We start from the raw sequence: 18,696 nt of genomic DNA, 5'->3' as shown, positions 1-18,696 counted from the left end.
TTTGAGTATTGCCGTCTCCCATCACCCCTCGATGGGACCGTCTTATTGCAGGGAAACAAGCCCAGGGCTCCCATTGATTCAGCGATATTGGTGTGTTGCAATGATTTTATATGTTCATATGGGGAAAATATGCACTGTGTTTAATATTAAATTCATTAGATAAACCCTTTTAGAAACAAAATTGAGTGTATTAGCCACTTATAAGTGACTTAGTTGACTTAACACCTATATTCCGGTCGTAATTAACAGACCCCCCCACCACCGGTCGGCCAGTCCACAAGAATATTGTCAATATTAAACCGGTCCGTGGTGCAAAAAAGGTTGGGGGCCCCTGCTGTATGTGTATGCCTATGACAACAATAAACTTAAACATGGACAAGTACAGACATTCACCCTCACCCCCCACCATTGGATTTCATTTTTATTGTCTTACAACATTGAATCACAGTGGATTTAATTTGGCTTTTTTGACAGTAATCAACAGAAAAAGACTATTTTGTGTCAAAGTGAAAGGAGATCTCTACAAAGTGATTTACGTTAATTACAAATATAAAACACCAAATAATTGATTGCGCAAGTATTCTTGATCCAAGATGGCGGCGCGACGCAGCTTGCTGTGGATACTCCGGAACTGATTATCTGTTATTTGTGAAGTGGGGTGCCGTGTGCAATCATAATCGATTGAAAACGGACGTGGAAGCACGGAGAAACATCGGGAAATTCCAGGAAGACCTTCTTCGTTGCTGCTGCTGCTGTGAGGTCCGGGTCTGGGAAGAACAGGCCCCCAGTCCTCGGGGTCGCGTTGCCGATGGCCGTTGGCGAGGCCGTCTTAATACGCTCGGCAGAGGATGGAGCTCGGAGAAGCTGTGCCGGAGGGGATGGTCGTCGGCTCGGAGGCTCGACGGACTCAGATCGATTTCGGTGTGTGCTGCGTCTGCGAGGCTGGTTTCGACGGAGCTTCCATTGTGTGCTGTGTCTGCGAGGCTGAGTCGGGCAGCACCTTGGAAGTTCATAGCGGGGGTACTCCCTTCAGCCGCCGGCGTGGGATGGCGAGTCTGTCGGGACCCTGGGGACTTGTGGAAACTGTGGTGATTTCTTTTGAACTTACAGTCCTTTAACATCTTGGACTATTTCTACTGTGCCCATAGTCTGTTTTTTATCAATTATGTTATTGTTTGCACTGTTGTAACTATATGTTGTAATTATGTGGTTTTGTGCAGGTCTTGTAGCTTTAGTTTTTGGTCTGGTGGATTTGGAGTTCCTTTCCGGGGAACGCGCTAGATGGTAGCGCGATATTAATACGCAGCAGCCTCTCCGGACTCTGGATTGGGAATTGCCAAACGTTATGTGGATTTTCTAGTGTAGTCTGTTTCATCATATGCTCTTGTGATATCATTCTGGGGGAACGTTGTCTCATTTTTTAACTGCATTGCATTTGTGGTTTCTAAATGACAATAAACTGAATCTGAAATCTGATTCATCCCCTTTAATCTGACACACAAAATCAACACTGGTGCAGCCAATTGGTTTTCAAACTCACATAATTAGTTAAATGGAGATCACTGTGTGCAGACAAGGTGTTTCAATTGATTGTAGTAAAAATACACCTGTATCTGGAAGGTCCAACTGCTGGTGAGTCAGTATCCCGCCAAAAAGTACACCATGAAGACAAAATAACACTTCAAGCAACTCTGCAAAAAGCTTATTGAAAAGCACAAGTCAAGAGATTTTCAAGTCACTTTATATCCCCTGGAGTATAGTTAAGTCAATCATCAAAAAATGGAAAGAACATGGCACAGCTGTAAACCTGCCTAGAGCAGGTCATCCTCAAAAACTGAGTGACTGTGCTAGAATGGGGCCAGAGAGGGAGACACCAAGAGACATATGACAACTCCAGAGCAGTTACAAGCTTCAGTGGCTGAGATGGGAGAGGCTGCACATACAACTGTTGCCTGGGTGCTTCACAAGTTGCAGATTTATGGGAGAGTGGCAGAAAGAAAGCCTTGGTTGGAGAAAAAAAAACTCTCATGATATCTCGGCTAGAGTTTGCCAGAAGGCATGTGGGAGACTCTGAAGTCAACTGGAAGAAGGTTCTATGGCCTGATGAAACCAACATTGAGCTTTTTGTCCATTAGACTAAATGCTATGTTTGGTGTATGCACATAATCAAAAACACACCATCCCTACTGTGAAGCATGGTGCTGACTGCAGCATGCTGTGGGGATGCTTCACTACAGCAGGACCTGGAAGGCTTGTGAAGGTAGAGGGTAAAATGAATGCAGCAAAATATAGGAAATCCTGATTCAGTCTGCAAGAAAATTGCAACTTGGGAGAATGGCTTAAAAACAAAGTTAATATCCTGGAGTGGCCAAGTCAGAGTTCAGACCTCAAACCAATTGAGAATTTGTGGCTGGACTAAAAAGGGCTGTTCACTCACAATCTCCATCAATCTGACACAGCTTGAGCAGTTTTGTAACGAAGAATGGGGAAAAATTGCAGTGTCCCAATGTGCAAAGCTGGTAGAGACCTATCCATGCAGACTCAAGGTTATAATTGCTGCCAAAGGAGCATCTTCTAAATACTGACATGGGGGTGGGTTGAGTAATTATGCAAACAATTATTTTGTATTTAATAATTGTAATAAATTTAGACCAAGTTGAAGAAATTTGTCTTCATTTTGACACAAAATAGTCTTTTCTGTTGATCAGGGTCAAAAAAGCCAAATTAGATCCACTATGATTCAACCTTGTAAAACATGAAAACTTCCGGGGGGGCGGGGGGGGGGGGGGGTGAATACTTTTTATAGGCACTGTAGAACAGGACCTTGCACTGACAAATTTAATTAATTCTCCTCTGCCTGCATATAACTCAACCCCTCCATTCCCTGCACATTGACCTGTGTAAAAGCCTCTTTAATAATACTTCTGTTCCTGCTTCCATCTCTACACCTGGAGCTCATTCAAGGCAGCTACCGTTTTGTGCTTTTTTTAAAAAAAAAAAGACCTTGCCCCACGCAATCTCTTCTAAACTTTCCCTTTCTGACATTGGGCACTCACGCCATCACACCAACATTTCAAATCAATCCTTGCTAGGCCTCACATAACCAGCCTCTGTTGCTCCAGACAAAATAATCTGGTTTATTGAGCCTGTCCTTATTGGTCATACTTTCTCATCTATGGCAGCATCTTGGTAAGTCTTTTTTTGTACCCTTTCCAATGCTTCACATTCTTCTTATAATTTTAGGCAGCTAGAATTTTAAATGAGAGTGGCCTAATCAAAGTTTTATATATATGCAACATGACTTCCTGATTTTTGTACTCAGTTGCATCCTTTACTACCCTATCCACTTCCAGTGAGCTATGGACCTGGACCCCAGGATCCCTCTGCGCATCAATTTTCTTAAGGGTCCCTCCATGAATTAGACATTTCCCTTTACATTCGCAACATCCCGTACTTGCTTGCATTAAACTCCACCTGTCATTTTTCTGCCCACCTCTGTAACTGTTCTATATCCTACTGGATCAATTGAGAGCTCTCTATACTAACCACATCTCACCAAGTTTGTGCTGCTGATAACCTACTTACTGGCACGTAAGTGCCATTAATAGAGGCAGCGCCTCTAATTTCTTCAAAGTTTGTGAAGATTCAGCGTGTCATCTAAAACTCTGACAAACTTCTATAGATGCTCGATGTAGAGTATACTGACTGGTTGCATCTTGGCCTGGTATGGAAACACCAATATCCTTGAATGCTCCTACATGGAGCATCCATCATCAAGGAGCCCGACCATCCCAGCCATGCTCTCTTCTTGCCACTGCCATCAAAGAGGAGGTACAGGAGCCTCAGGACCCACACCTCAAAATTCAGGAAACATAGCAACATAGAAAATAGGTGGAGTAGGCCATTCGGCCCTTTGAGCCTGCACCGCCATTCAGTATGATCATGGCTGATTAACCAACTCAGAACCCTGTACCTGCTTTCTCTCCATACCCCCTGATCCCTTTAGCCACAAGGGCCATATCTAACTTCCTCCTAAATATAGCCAATGAACCGGCCTCAACTGTTTCCTGTGGCAGAGAATTCCACAAATAATCTGTTTTCCTGTTCTTGCAACCAAAGTGGGTAACCTCACATTTATCCACATTAAATTACATCTGCCATGAATTTGCCCACTCACCTAACCTATCCAAGTCACCCTGCATCCTCTTCACAGCCAACACCGCCGCCCAGCTTCATGTCATCTGCAAACTTGAGATGCTGCATTTAATTCCCTCATCTAAATCATTAATATATATTGTAAACAACTGGGGTCCCAGCACTGAGCCTTGCGGTACCCCACTAGTCACTGCCTGCCATTCTGAAAAGCTCCCGTTTACTCCCACTCTTTGCTTCCCATCTGCCAACCAATTCTCTATCCACATCAATACCATACCCACAATACCATGTGCTTTAAGTTTGCACACTAATCTCCTGTGTGGGACCTTGTCAAAAGCCTTCTGAAAATCTAAATATACCACATCCACTGGCTCTCCCCTATCCACTCTACTAGTTACATCTTCAAAAAATTCTATAAGATTCATCAGACATGATTTTCCTTTCACAAATCCATGCTGACTTTGTCCGATGATTTCACCTCTTTCCAAATGTGCTGTTATCACATCTTTGATAACCGACTCTAGCATTTTCCCCACCACCGATGTCAGACAAACCGGTCTATAATTCCCTTTTTTAAAAAGTGGGGTTACATTAGCCACCCCTCCAATCCTCAGGAACTAATCCAGAATCTAAGGAGTTTTGAAAAATTATCACTAATGCATCCACTATTTCTTGGGCTACTTCCTTAAGCACTCTGGGATGCAGACCATCTGGCCCTGGGGATTTATCTGCTTTTAATCCCTTCAATTTACCTGACACCACTTCCTTACTAACATGCATTTCCCTCAGTTCCTCCATCTCACTAGACCCTCAGTCCCCTACTATTTCCGGAAGAATATTTATCTCCTCCTTAGTGAAGACAGAACCAAAGTAGTTATTCAATTGGTCTGCCATGTCCTTGTTCCCTATGATCAATTCACCTGTTTCTGACTGTAAGGGACCTACATTTGTCTTGACCAATCTTTTTCTTTTCACATATCTATAAAAGCTTTTACAGTCAGTTTTTAAGTTCCCTGCCAGCTTTCTCTCATAATCTTTTTTCCCTTTCCTAATTAAGCCCTTTGTCCTCCTCTGAATTTCTCCCAGTCCTCAGGTGTGCCGCTGTTTCTGGCTAATTTATATGTTTCTTCTTTGGACTTGATACTATCCCTAATTTCCCTTGTCAGCCACGGGTGCACTACCTTCCCTGGTTTATTCTTTTGCCAAACTGGGATGAACAATTGTTGTAGTTCATCCATGCGATCTTTAAATGCTTGTCATTGCATATCCACCATCAACCCTTTAAGTATCATTTGCCAGTCTATCTTAGCTAATTCACGCCTCATACCTACAACAATTATTACCCTGCAACCATCAAGATCTTGAACCAATGGGGATAACTTCATTCACCACAACAATGAACTGTACCCACAATCTATGGACTCTATATCTTATGTTCTCAATATCTAATATATAATTATTTATTATTACATTTTTTCTTTTTTGCATTGTCAGTTTGTCTTTTGCACATTGGTTGTTTGTCCATCTTGTAGCAGCTTTTCACTGATTCAATTGTGTTTCCTGTGAATGCCTACAAGAAAATTAATTGCAGGTTTGCAGGGCATTGCTTCCTACAAAATGAAACCCAACATCATGAATGGCATTGATGCTCCACTCCCATACAAGCTCAAATGCCTTTTCTGCTCGCTTTGAAAGTGAGAATAAAACTACAGCTATGAAGATCCCTGCAGCACCTGGTGATCCAGTGATCTCTGTCTTGGAGGCTTACTTCAGACGTCTGTCAAGAGGATAAACTCTCGCAAGGCGACAGGCCCTGATTGTGTACCTGGTAGGATTCTGCAAACCTGTGCCAACCAACTGGCAGGGGTGTTCAAAGGCATTTTCAATCTCTCACTGCCACAGTCAGAAGTTCCCACCTGCTTCAAAAAGGGCAACAATTATACCAGTGCCCAAGAAGGACAGGGTGAGCTGCCTCAACAACTATTGTCCAGCAGCACTCACATCCACAGTGAAGAGGTGCTTTGAGAAGTTGGTCATGGCCAGAATCAACTCCTACCTCAGCAAGGACCCGAACCTACTGCAATTTGCCTATTGCCACAATAAGTCTACAGCAGACACAATCTTACTGGCTCTCCACACAGCTTTGGATCACCTGGACAAGACAAAAAGCCATGTCAGCATGCTGTTTATTGACTACAGCTCAGTGTCTAACACCATCATTCCTATACCTCTAATCAAAAAGCTCCAGAACCTAGCCGTTATTTCCAGAACCTGGAAATAACATCTCCACCTCATGGACAATCAGCACTAACACACCTGGGATGTGTGCTTAGCCCACTGCTCTACTCTCTCTACACCCATGACAGATGGCAAGGAACAGCTTGAATGCCATCTATAAATTTGCTAATGATACCATTGTCAGCAGAATTTCAGATGATGACAAGAGATAACAGCTAGTTGAGTGGTGTCACAGCAACAACCTTGCACTGAAATGTCAGCAGACCAAAGAACCGATTGTGGACTTCAGACAGGGGGAACACAGCTGACCTCATAGAGGGATCAGAACTGGAGAGAGTGAGCTACTTCAAGTTCCTGGGTGTCAGTATCCTTGAGGACCTAACATATTGATGCAGCTATCAAGACTGTGGCTATATTTCACCAGGAGTTTGAGTAGATTTGAATGTCACAAAAAACAGTCACAAATTTCTACAGCTGTACTGTGGACAGCATTCTAACTGGCTGCATCACCGTCTAGTGTTGTGGGGGGGGGGGGGCACAGGATCTAAGTAACTGCAGAGAGTTGTAAAATTAGTCAGCTCCGTCATGGGCACTATCCTCTGTAGCATCCAGATCATCTTCATGGAGCGTTGCCTCAGAAAGGTGTCCTCCATCTTTAAGGACCTCCACCACCCTGACATGCCTACCATCAGAAAGGAGGTACAGAGCCTGAAGGCACACACTCAACGATCAGGAACAGCCTTTTCTGAATGAACGTTGAACCCATGAACACTACCTCACTTACTTAATTTAACTATTTTATATACAATATTTTTATTATCGTACTGCATTGAACTACGGCCGCAAAGTTAACAAATTTCACGATATATACCGGCGATATTAAACCTTATTCTGTATATGGCGATATATTGTATATGGACTTTGATAATAAATTTACTTTGAGCTAATCCATCAATCTACATTAAGACCAGCCTGCCAGCTGTCCTCGGACTCCGTTGGTTGTTGATTCAAATGACACATGTCATTGTGCATTTTGATGAACGCGTGACAACATCACATCTTATCTAAAGGTGACGCTGACCTACGGCGGAGGAACCTTTTAATTTGGGATTCCGCCACCTCCCACTCGCTCTCTAAGGCGGACATTTAGCTGCCCTCTCTCCTTACCTGTGACACTCCCACTGCACTGACGGATCTCCAAACCATGATGGGCCGGCCTCTGCCGGCTTCTTCCTCCGGCATCAGCCGAAGCCGGGTCCCGATCCGCCCCTGGTGAGGACAACAGCTCCGAGCAGGAAACAATAACTAATCGCGGAACCAGGAAGCTGGGGCCAGGAGCCTCACCTCCCAGGCCGAGGCCGTAGTCGCGGCCACTGCGGGAATTCCGGTTGCCGAGCGACGCTCAGGCCCGGTTGCCGGGTAACGCTCCGATTGTTGGAGGACCACTCACTCCAGCCACCCAGCCATCATAGAGCAACTTCTCCAAAGAGAAACGCATCCGAAACCGCCTCATAGATTCTGCCAGGCGATAGGTCCAGTTCCCAGCACAAAGGTCTCGCCTATTCCACAGACCACACCCCTTCCACTGGCCCCGCCCCATATGTCACACCTCCGTCCCATAACAGGCCACGCCCCTTCCTCACGTCCCACCCATAAAACCATTTGGCCCATCGAGTCTGTTCTGCCATTTCATCGTAGTTGATCTATTTTTCCTGCCTTCTACCAGTAGCCCTTCATGCCCTGACCAGTCAAGAATCTATCAACCTCTGATATAAATTTATGTAAAGATTTGGCATCCACAACTACCCATGGCAATGAATTCCACAGATTCACCGCTCACTGGCTAAAAAAATTACTCATAATCTTCGTTCTAAAAGGAGACTCCCTCTATTTTGAGGCTGTGTCCTCTGCTCTTAGACTCCACCCACAATAGAAAACATCCTCTCCACATCCACTCTAGCAAGGCCTTCAGCCATTTGATAGTTTTCATTCTACAGAATTCTAGTGATACAGGCCCAGAGCCATCATATGCACTTCATATGACAAGCTGTTCAATCCTGGATTCATTTTCATGAACCTTCTTTGAAACCTTTCCAGTTTCAGCACATCCTTTTGAAAAAAAGGGGTCCAAAACTGCTCTCAATACTTAAAGTGAGGCCTCCCCAGTGTTTATGAAGTGTCACATCTTTACTTTCGTACTCGTTTTGCAATGAATGCTAATATAGCTTGTGCCATCATCACCACAGGCACAACCTGCAAATTAACCTTTCAGGAATCCTGCACAAGGATTGCCAAGTCCCTTTGCTCCTCAGAATTTTGAATTTTCTCTCCATTTAGAAAATAGTCTGCACTTCCATTTCCTCTACCAAAGTGCATGACCATACACTTCCCAATACTGTATTCCATCTGCCACTTCTTTGCCCATTCTCCCAATCTTTCAAGTCATTCTTTAGCTCTTCTACTTCTTCAAAACTACCTGCCCCTCCACCTATCTTTGTATCATCCACAGACATTACAACAAAGCCATCAATTCCATCATCCAAATCATTGATATGTAGCATAAAAAGAAATGGTCTAACACAAGCCCCTGTGGAACACCAGTATTCACCAACAGCCAACCAGAAAAGGCTCACTTTATTCCCACTTTTTGCCTCCTGCTCATCAGCTACTACTTTATCCATGCTAATATCTTTCCTGTAGTGCTGCAGGCTCTTAACTTGTTAAAGGCCTTTAAAAAAAATTAACAGAAGCCAACTAAAAATGACATCAAAAAGGAAAAGATGGAAAATGAAAGTAAGCTAGCCAATAATCTTAGCTGGCATTGGAGAGGGTTCAGAAGAGGTTCACAAGGATAATTCCAGGAATGAAAGGGTTATTACACGAGGAACGTTTGATGGCACTGTGTCTGTACTTGCAGGAATTTAGAATGATGAGGGGGGATCTCATTAAAACCTATTGAATGTTGAAAGGCCTAGACAGAGTAGATGTGCAAGGGATGTTTCCCATGGTGGGAGAGTCTAGGACAAGAGGGCACAGCCTCAGGAAAGAGGGTGTCCATTCAAAACAGAGATGCGGAGAAATTTCTTTAGCCAGAGGGTGGTGAATTTGTGGAGGACGGGTTGTTGGGTGTATTTAAGGTAGAGTTTGATAGGTTCTTGATTGGACATGGCATCAAAGGTTACAGGGAGAAGGTCGGGAAATGGGATTGAGGAGGAGAAAAAAAAATCAGCCATGATTGAATGGCAGGGCAGACTCGATGGGCCAACTGGCCTAATTCTGCTCCTATGTTTTATGGTCTTGTGGTCTTATAATGTTAAAGAGGATAACCTTGTCAAAAGCCTTCTGAAAATCAAAGTACCCAACATCCACTGATTCTCATTTGTCTAGCCTGCTTGTTATTTCTTCAAAGAATTCCAACAGATTTATCAGGCAAGATTTCCCCTTGAGGAAACCACGCTGACTACAGCCTTTTTTATCACGTGTCTCCAAGTACCCCATAACAATTGATTCCAACATTTTCCCAATCACTGAGGTAAGACTAACTGGCCTATAGTTTCCTTTGTTCTGTCACTCTCCCTTCTTGAAGAGTGGAGTGACATTTGCAATTTTGCAGTCTTCCAGAACCATTCCAGGATCTAGTGATTCTTGAAAGATCATTACTATTGCCTCCATGATCTCTTCAGCCACTTCTTTCAGAACCCTAGGGTGTACACCATCTGGTCCAGGTGACTTCAGACCTTTCAGTTACTCAAGAGCTTTCTCACTAGTAATGGCAACTTCACAAACTTCTGGCCCCTGAAAATCTGGAACCTCTGGCATACTGTTAGTGTCTTCCACAGTGAAGACTGCTGCAAAATACTTATTCAGTTCATCCGCCATTTCCTTGTCCCCCAATACTAGCTCTCCAGTATTGTTTTCCAGTGGTCCAATATCCACTCTCTCCTCTCTTTTACACTTTATGTATCCTCTTTAATATTATTGGCTAGCTTACTTTTGTATTCCATCTTTTCCTTCTTAATAACATTTTTGACTTCTGTTGTTTTTTAAAAGCTTCCCAATCCTCTAACCTCCCACTAATTTTTGCCCTATTATACACCCTCTCTTTGGCTTGTATGTTGGCTTTGACTTCTCTTGTAAGCCACAGTTGTGTCATCCTGCCTTTAGGATACTTCTTCCTCTTTGGGATGTATATATCCTGCACCTTCAGAATTGCTTCCAGATTTCCCAGTCGTTGCTGATCTGCCTATGTTCTTTTCCAATCAATTTTGACCAACTCCTCTCTCATGTCTCTGTAATTCCCTTTACTCCACTGTAATGCTGATACATCTAACTCTAACTTCTCCTTCTCAAATTTCAGGGTGAATTCAATCATATTATGATCATTTCTCCCCTAAGGATTCTTTTACGTCAAGCTCTCCAACCATTGCATAACACTCAATCCAGAAGCAGGCCCCCTAGTGGGCTTAACCACGAGCTGCTCTAAAAAAGCCATCTTATAGGTTCTCTATAAATTCCCCTTTTTGGGATCCAGCACGAACCTGGTTTTTCCAATCTACCTGCACATTTAAATCCCCCATGACTAACATTGTCCTTTTGGCATGCATTTTCTATCTCCCTTTGTAATTTGTAGACCACTTCCACAGACACTACCCGTTCCAAAGGTGCACTCCTTTGACAGGCCTCACCACTTCCACAAGTTCCCTTCCACAGTCCAGTCCTTTTGTACAGGCCCGCCCCTTCCACAGTCCCCACCCCTTCCACATGCCCCAGCTCTCCCATACGGCCATCCTTCCCAGAAGCTTCATCCTTCCCATATATCCTGTCCCATCCATTGACACTGCTCCCGCCATATCTCTGACACTTCCATAGACCGTGCCTCTTCTTACAGGCACCACTGTTTCCACAGGCACCTTCTCTTCAGCAGGCCCCACCCCTTCTGAGAGTCCTGTCTATCAGGTCCTGCCCCCTACACATCCCAGCATAAGCCCAACCCTTGCACCACGTCCTGTCCCTTCCGTAAGCCCGCTCCCACTCTCCCACCACAAGTCTGTCTTCAGAATCAGGTTAAATATCACCGGTACACAGTACTGTGTAAAATTTTTAGGTACATATATGAGTGATGATAAACATGATTCTGATGTCATGGACCAAGAATGGGAAGGGGAAGGAGGTTGGGGGGGGGGTAGTGGGAAGCAACAGAGCAACATTCTATAATGATCAATAAACTAATTGTTTGGAATCAGATGACCTTGCCTGATGTCTCATGGCTTAATGTGTCTGCACTCTAATGTGCCACCCCCTGCCCTGGATGCTACTTCTCTGCCACCTATCTCACACACTTCCACCCTCACCATTACCCCCATTCTTTGCTCCCACCAGATTTACAGACTCACTCTCTGCTCCATATTTCCATATTGATGTATACTGTACTATTCAAAAGTTGTAGGCTCTAGCTATATATAGATATATATATATATATATATATATATATAAAAGCATCTGTTAGTCTCATGAGACCATGGATTTGTGCCTTGGAAGGTTTCCAGGGTGCAGGCCTGGGCAGGGTTGTATGGGAGACCAGCAGTTGCCCAAGCTGCAAGCCTTCCCCTCTCCTCGCCACCGATGTTGTCCAAGGGAAGGGCACTAGGACCCAAGCAGCTTGGCACCAGTGTCATCGTAGAGCAATGTGTTGTTAAATGCCTTGCTCAAGGACACAACACGCTGCCTCAGCTGAGGTTCGAACCAGTGACCTTCAGATCACTAGACCAATGCCTTATCTACTAGGCCAGCAGCCATACATTGCAATACATACTAAGAAAATCTACAATATACTTGAATACACACAATAATTAATTAAATTAAATAAGTAGTGCAAAAAGAGAACAAAAAATAGTGAAGTATTGTCCATAGGTTCATTGTCCAGTCAGAAATTTGATTATGCAGTGGGGGGAAGAAGCTGTTCTTGAAATGTGCTTTCAGGCTCCAGTACTACCTGGAAGAGGGCATGTCCTATGTGATGGAGGTCCTTAATGATGGATGCCAACCTGCCTGAGCTTTTCAACTGTCCTTGATGCTAGACATTACCGCTAGAGGCTCCACCCTTTCTACAGGTCCCACCTCTTATGCTTTGTAACTCCAAAACTCAAAAACCAATTAAAAGAAAAATATGGATCCAGGAGATAATGTGTGTCTAGTTTTGTCTTTACTTTAAGTGATCCTTGTGCATATCACATGGTGGTGTGACATAAGTTTTCACGTAATTTTGCACATAAAATGTAAAGAGATGAGGTTCTGTGAGCTTGATAGAGACACCTGGATGGTAAGTTGCCTCCCTGGTGCCAGGATCAGGGATGTCACGGATCGGGTCCATGGCATTCTCAAGAGTGAAGGTAAGCAGTCAGGAGTCTTTGTGCATACTGGCACCAATGACATAAGTAGACAAGGTGAGAAGGTCCTGAAGAGAGATTTTAGAGAGCTGACTAGAAAGCCGAGAAAAAGGATCTTCAGGGTAATAATCTCTGGATTGTTGCCTGTGCCACATACCAGTGAGGGTAAGAATAGGATGACTTAGAACATAGAATATAGAATAGTACAGCACATTACAGGCCCTTCAGCCCACAATGTTGTGCCAACCATCAAACCCTGGGGGGACGTCACGTGATGACGTAGGATCGAGACGCTGGAACCCAGCTCTCCCGTAAAAAGTTAATAAATTAATGTCTAAATGAAGAAAAGTTAGTCAATACTTTCTAAAAGTTACTTATAAACTACTCCGGATTGTGTCAAGCTATGCCTCAAGGAAGGAAGATGAAGAAAACTAATACCGGGAAGACTACGCAAGTTGGAACAAGAACAAGGCCCATGTCTACCGAGAAACCGCGGTCTCAGGTACATTATACCACCGGTGATACGGAACAGGAGACTGCGGCAACATCGGCCATTTCTAAAGGAAAAGCCCATCGTGAACTGCGCAAACGCGAAGGATGGAGCATGCGCAAACGGGAGCAACAAGAACTACAAAGCCCAGCTACCACTGCAACTGAAAGTGATAGCGAATTGGAGGGAGAGTCAGATCTTCCGGAAAGATCAGATGAAGAGGGAGTTAAAAGTCCTTCTAGAAATATAGAAAAGACTTTGAGGCAAATAATGCGTAAATTAGACACATTAAAAGTAATTAAAAATAATCAAAAAATACTCGAAAAAAAATGACCAATATGGAGATTATGCTTGATAAAATGACAAAGAGACAGGAAAAAATGGAAAAAAGAATTATGGACTTGGAAACTACAACGGAGGACATGGTTGAAAGAATGGACAAAATGGAAAATGAAAATACTGCTTGGACATCAGAAAGAAAACAATTTATGGAAAAAATTGATAAGCTTGAAAATTTCAGTAGACGAAATAATATTAAAATTGTTGGACTTAAAGAAGATATAGAAGGAGAAGATCCAATAATTTTTTTTCAAAAATGGATCCCTGAAAAATTGGAAATGGAAAGAGAAACTCCAATTGAGATTGAAAGGGCTCATAGATCCTTAAGGTCAAGACCTCGAGCTGATCAAAACCCACGATCAATTTTGATAAAATGCTTACGATACCAAGACAAAGAAAAGATCCTGAAGGCCGCTGCCCAAAGTGCCAAAAATAGAAACGGGCCACTGATGATAGCAGGGAAACCAGTTCTTTTTTATCCTGATATAAGTTACAACCTGTTGAAGAGAAAGAAGGAATTTAACCCAGCAAAAAAAGCCTTATGGGAAAAGGGTTATAAATTTACAATGCGTCATCCAGCAACACTGATAATTTTTTTGGAGGAGGGAAAATTATTTTTCTCCGATTATCGAAAAGCAGAGGAGTTTGTACAAGAACTTCCATCTATTCGCTAATTACACATAGAGGCTTCCAAACGTAATGGATTAAAGATGAAGATAGACCCAATGAACAGAAATGATGGATATTATAGAAGAGAAAAGCAAAATTTTAGAAATACTAAATGAGAATAGTTTTTTTTTCTCTTCTTATACATATACTTTTTTATGTTGCAGGGGGGCTGGGGAGCTTTGGATCGGTTACTGCGGGATTCACGTGTGTAATCATGGCGGTTGCCATGACCCGTACAGCAGAGGGGGGTAATGTTGTGTTTTTTTCCCACAACATTAGTAGGGGGGTATTTTGTTTTTTTCTTTATATTTTAATTTTCTTCTATCTTTTTGCCTGGATGATTGGTGGGGACACACATAGCAACATGGAGATTTTTATAAAGATTTCCCAGGATACCACGAAAGTTGAAAGATTAGGTATTATTATAGATTGGAGTAATATAATAATTAAAAAATGACTAATCTACTAAATTTTTAAGTTTTAATGTTAATGGGCTTAATGGACCAGTAAAAAGAAAAAGAATTTTAACATATATTTAAAAAATGAAAACAGATATAGCTTTTTTACAAGAAACTCATTTAACAGACATAGAACATCAGAAATTAAAAAGAGACTGGGTTGGAAATGTTATTGCAGCTTCATTTAATTCAAAGGCGAGAGGAGTTGCAATTTTGGTTAACAAAAATCTACCAATTAAAATACAAAACGTATTAATTGATTCGGCGGGGAGATATCTAATTATACACTGTCAAATTTTTTCAGAACTATGGACCCTTATAAACATTTATGCACCAAATGAAAATGATGTAAAATTCATACAGGAGGTCTTTTTGAATTTGGCTAACTCACATGATAAAATATTAATAGGTGGAGATTTTAATTTTTGTCTAGATCCAGTTTTAGATAGATCAACAAAGGTTGTTACAAAATCAAAAGCAGTAAAATTAACTCTATCATTGATGAAAGACTTAAATCTGATTGATATATGGAGAAGAATTAATCCAAAAGAAAGAGATTATTCATTTTATTCAAATAGACATAAAACATATTCAAGGATAGATTTTTTCCTATTATCAACGAATATTCAAGATAGAGTGAAAAATGTGGAATATAAAGCAAGAATATTGTCAGATCATTCTCCTTTAATAATGACAATGATAATGATAGATAAAGAGGAATCAATTTATAGGTGGAGATTTAATTCAATATTATTAAAACATCAAGACTTTTGTGATTTTATGAAAAAACAGATTCAGTTCTTTTTAGATATAAATTCACATTCAGTTGATGATAAATTTATAGTGTGGGAAGCAATGAAGGCATACTTGAGAGGTCAGATAATAAGTTGTACTTCTAAAATTAAGAAGGAATATATGATAGAAATAGATCAATTGGAAAAAGAGATTACAAAATTAGAAAAAGAATCCCAAAGAAATATGACAGAAGAAAAACGAAGACAACTTATTAACAAGAAGTTACAATATAATACGCTCCAAACATATCGAACAGAAAAAGCAATTATGAGAACTAAACAAAGATATTATGAACTAGGTGAAAGATCACATAAAGTTCTTGCATGGCAGCTAAAAACAGATCAGACTTCTAAAACAATAAATGCAATTCGAACAAGAGTAAATAAAATTACTTATAAACCTTTAGAAATTAATGAAGCTTTTAAGAATTTTTATGCTGAGTTGTACAAATCAGAATCACAAAATGACAATGTCAAGATAGAAAGGTTTTTATCACAAATAACTCTTCCAAAATTAAATACAGAAGAACAGAAGGGATTAGATATGCCTTTTACATTGAAAGAGGTCGAAGAAGCCCTAGGATCACTTCAAAGTAATAAATCTCCAGGAGAAGATGGTTTTCCGCCTGAATTCTATAAAAAGTTTAAAGATTTATTAATTCCTCCTCTTATGGAGTTAATACACCAAGCGGAAAGAACGCATAAACTTCCAGAATCTTTTTCAACAGCTATTTTAATAGTATTGCCAAAAAAAGATAGAGATCTTTTAAAGCCATCATCATATAGACCGATTTCTTTATTAAATACTGATTATAAAATAATAGCAAAAATCTTATCTAATAGATTATCTAAATGCTTACCAAAATTAGTACATATGGATCAAACAGGATTTATTAAAAATAGACAATCAGCAGATAATGTAACTTGCTTATTTAGTATAATTCATTTAGCACAGAAGAGGGAGGAAATGAGCGTGGCAGTTGCTTTAGATGCAGAAAAAGCATTTGATAGATTGGAGTGGGATTTTTTATTTAAGGTATTGGAAAAATATGGATTAGGAGTATCTTTTATAAAATGGATTAAAACCTTAAATACTAATCCCAAAGCTAAAGTAGTGACAAATGGTCAAATTTCAACACCATTTCAGTTAACAAGGTCAACTAGGCAAGGTTGTCCATTATCACCTGCTTTATTTGTGTTGGCGATAGAGCCATTAGTTGAATTGATTAGAATGGACCCAGATATTAAGGGTTTTAGAGTTAACCAGGAAGAATACAAGATTAACTTATTTGCTGATGATGTTCTGCTTTATCTAACAAACCCATTGCAATTGTTGCGTAAATTATCCTATAGATTAGAAGAATATGGGAAAATATCAGGTTATAAAATAAATTGGGATAAAAGTGAAATTTTACCTCTTACTAAAGGAGATTATAATCAATGTCGATTAATAACCCAATTTAGATGGCCAGCAAATGGTATAAAATATCTAGGTATAAGAGTTGATAATGATATAAAGAACATATACAAATTAAATTACTTACCACTATTGAAAAAAATTCAAGAAGATCTTGATAAATGGATGGTATTACCAATAACATTAGTAGGTAGAGTAAATACCATAAAATGAATATATTCCCTAGATTACAATACTTATTTCAATCACTACCAATACAATTACCCCAGAAGTTTTTTCAAGAGCTGAATAAATATGTGAGGAAGTTTCTTTGGAAAGGTAAGATGTCAAGAATATCGTTGGAAAAATTGACATGGAAATTTGAGCTAGGAGGGTTACAACTTCCAAATTTTAAGAATTATTATAAAGCAAATCAACTTAGATTTATTGCATCTTTTTTTGAGAAAGATAAACCAGCATGGATCAGAATAGAACTAGATAAAATAGGAGAAAACATACCAGAAGACTTTATATATAAATGGGAATCTAAATGGATACGGGAAAAGAAAGAATCTCCTATATTAAAACATTTGATTGATTTATGGAATAAGATAAATGTTGACGATGAGACAAAGAAATCCTTATTAGCAAAGAGATCTTTAATTCAAAATAGACATTCCTTTTACAATGGATAATCAACTTTTATATAATTGGTTTCAAAAGGGGATTAGATATATAGGAGATTGTTTTGAAGGAGGTATATTAATGTCATTCGATCAATTAAAGAATAAATATAAAGTATCAAACAACACTCTTTTTTGTTACTTTCAACCAAGGGCTTATTTAAGAGAAAAGTTAGGTCAAACAATGTTATTACCGAAACTCAATGAAATAGAAACTTTAATTCAAAAAGGAAAGATTAAAAAATTTATCTCTTGTATGTATAATTTGATTCAAAAACAGGCAATTAAACAAGGAGTCCATAAGTCAAGACAAAAATGGGAAAGTGATTTGAATATCAAAATTGAAGAAAAAAACTGGTCAAGACTATGTCTTGAGAGTATGACAAATACAATAAACGTTCGATTAAGATTAGTGCAATACAATTTTTTACATCAACTATATATTACACCACAAAAAATAAATAAATTAAACCCAAATTTATCTGATCAGTGTTTCCGATGTAACCAAGAAATTGGTACTTCTTTACATTCCACTTGGTCTTGTTCTAAAATTCAACCTTTTTGGACAAATTTAAGAGTTTTATTGGAACAAATTATTGGAATACAACTTCCACACAACCCAATATTACTTTTACTAGGTGATATTGAAGGGATAAAACCGATATCCAAATTGAATAAATATCAGAAAGAATTTATAAAAATTGCATTGGCAGTAGCCAAAAAAGCTATTGCAGTGACTTGGAAATCGAATATATATCTAAGTATAGATCGTTGGAAGAACGAAATTTATGGCTGTATTCCACTTGAAAAAATTACTTATAATTTAAGAGATAAATATGAAACATTTTTGAAAATTTGGCGCCCTTATTTACAAAAGACAGGATTAAATATATAGGTGCTCCGAAGATGAAATAATTGGTTACTTGGGGAAAGAAATAAATATATATACTAAAGTTATTACGAACTCCATGGAGCATGTGGGGATCTTCCAATATCCAGGCATTCCTTTTTTTTTTCTTTCTTTCTTATTTTTTTAATAGGGATGTTAGGGGGGAGGGGTTAAGGGGAGGGGGGCTGGGTAACACATT

At 40.1% G+C, this 18,696-nt stretch overlaps 1 protein-coding gene across 6 annotated transcripts in view; it reads right to left on the bottom strand.

Annotated features, from left to right (window-relative positions):
• LOC140735011 (protein mono-ADP-ribosyltransferase PARP11-like) overlaps window positions 1-18,696 on the bottom strand; it is a 232,557-nt gene that overhangs the window by 128,106 nt on the left and 85,755 nt on the right. For 3 of the 6 annotated variants that reach the window (XM_073059826.1, XM_073059828.1, XM_073059827.1), the window contains exon 1: window positions 7,561-7,959. The exons of the other annotated variants lie outside the window; for them this stretch is intronic. The gene's annotated coding sequence lies outside the window, so the exon portion shown is untranslated. Of the gene's footprint in view, window positions 1-7,560; window positions 7,960-18,696 lie in introns of those variants that run through there. 6 annotated transcript variants of the gene reach the window in all.

This window comes from Hemitrygon akajei, chromosome 10 (genome assembly GCF_048418815.1).
Source record: "Hemitrygon akajei chromosome 10, sHemAka1.3, whole genome shotgun sequence".
Taxonomy (NCBI): Eukaryota; Metazoa; Chordata; class Chondrichthyes; order Myliobatiformes; family Dasyatidae; genus Hemitrygon; species Hemitrygon akajei.
Note: the sequence above shows the minus strand (reverse complement) of the source record. Positions and strands in the feature narration are given on the sequence as shown.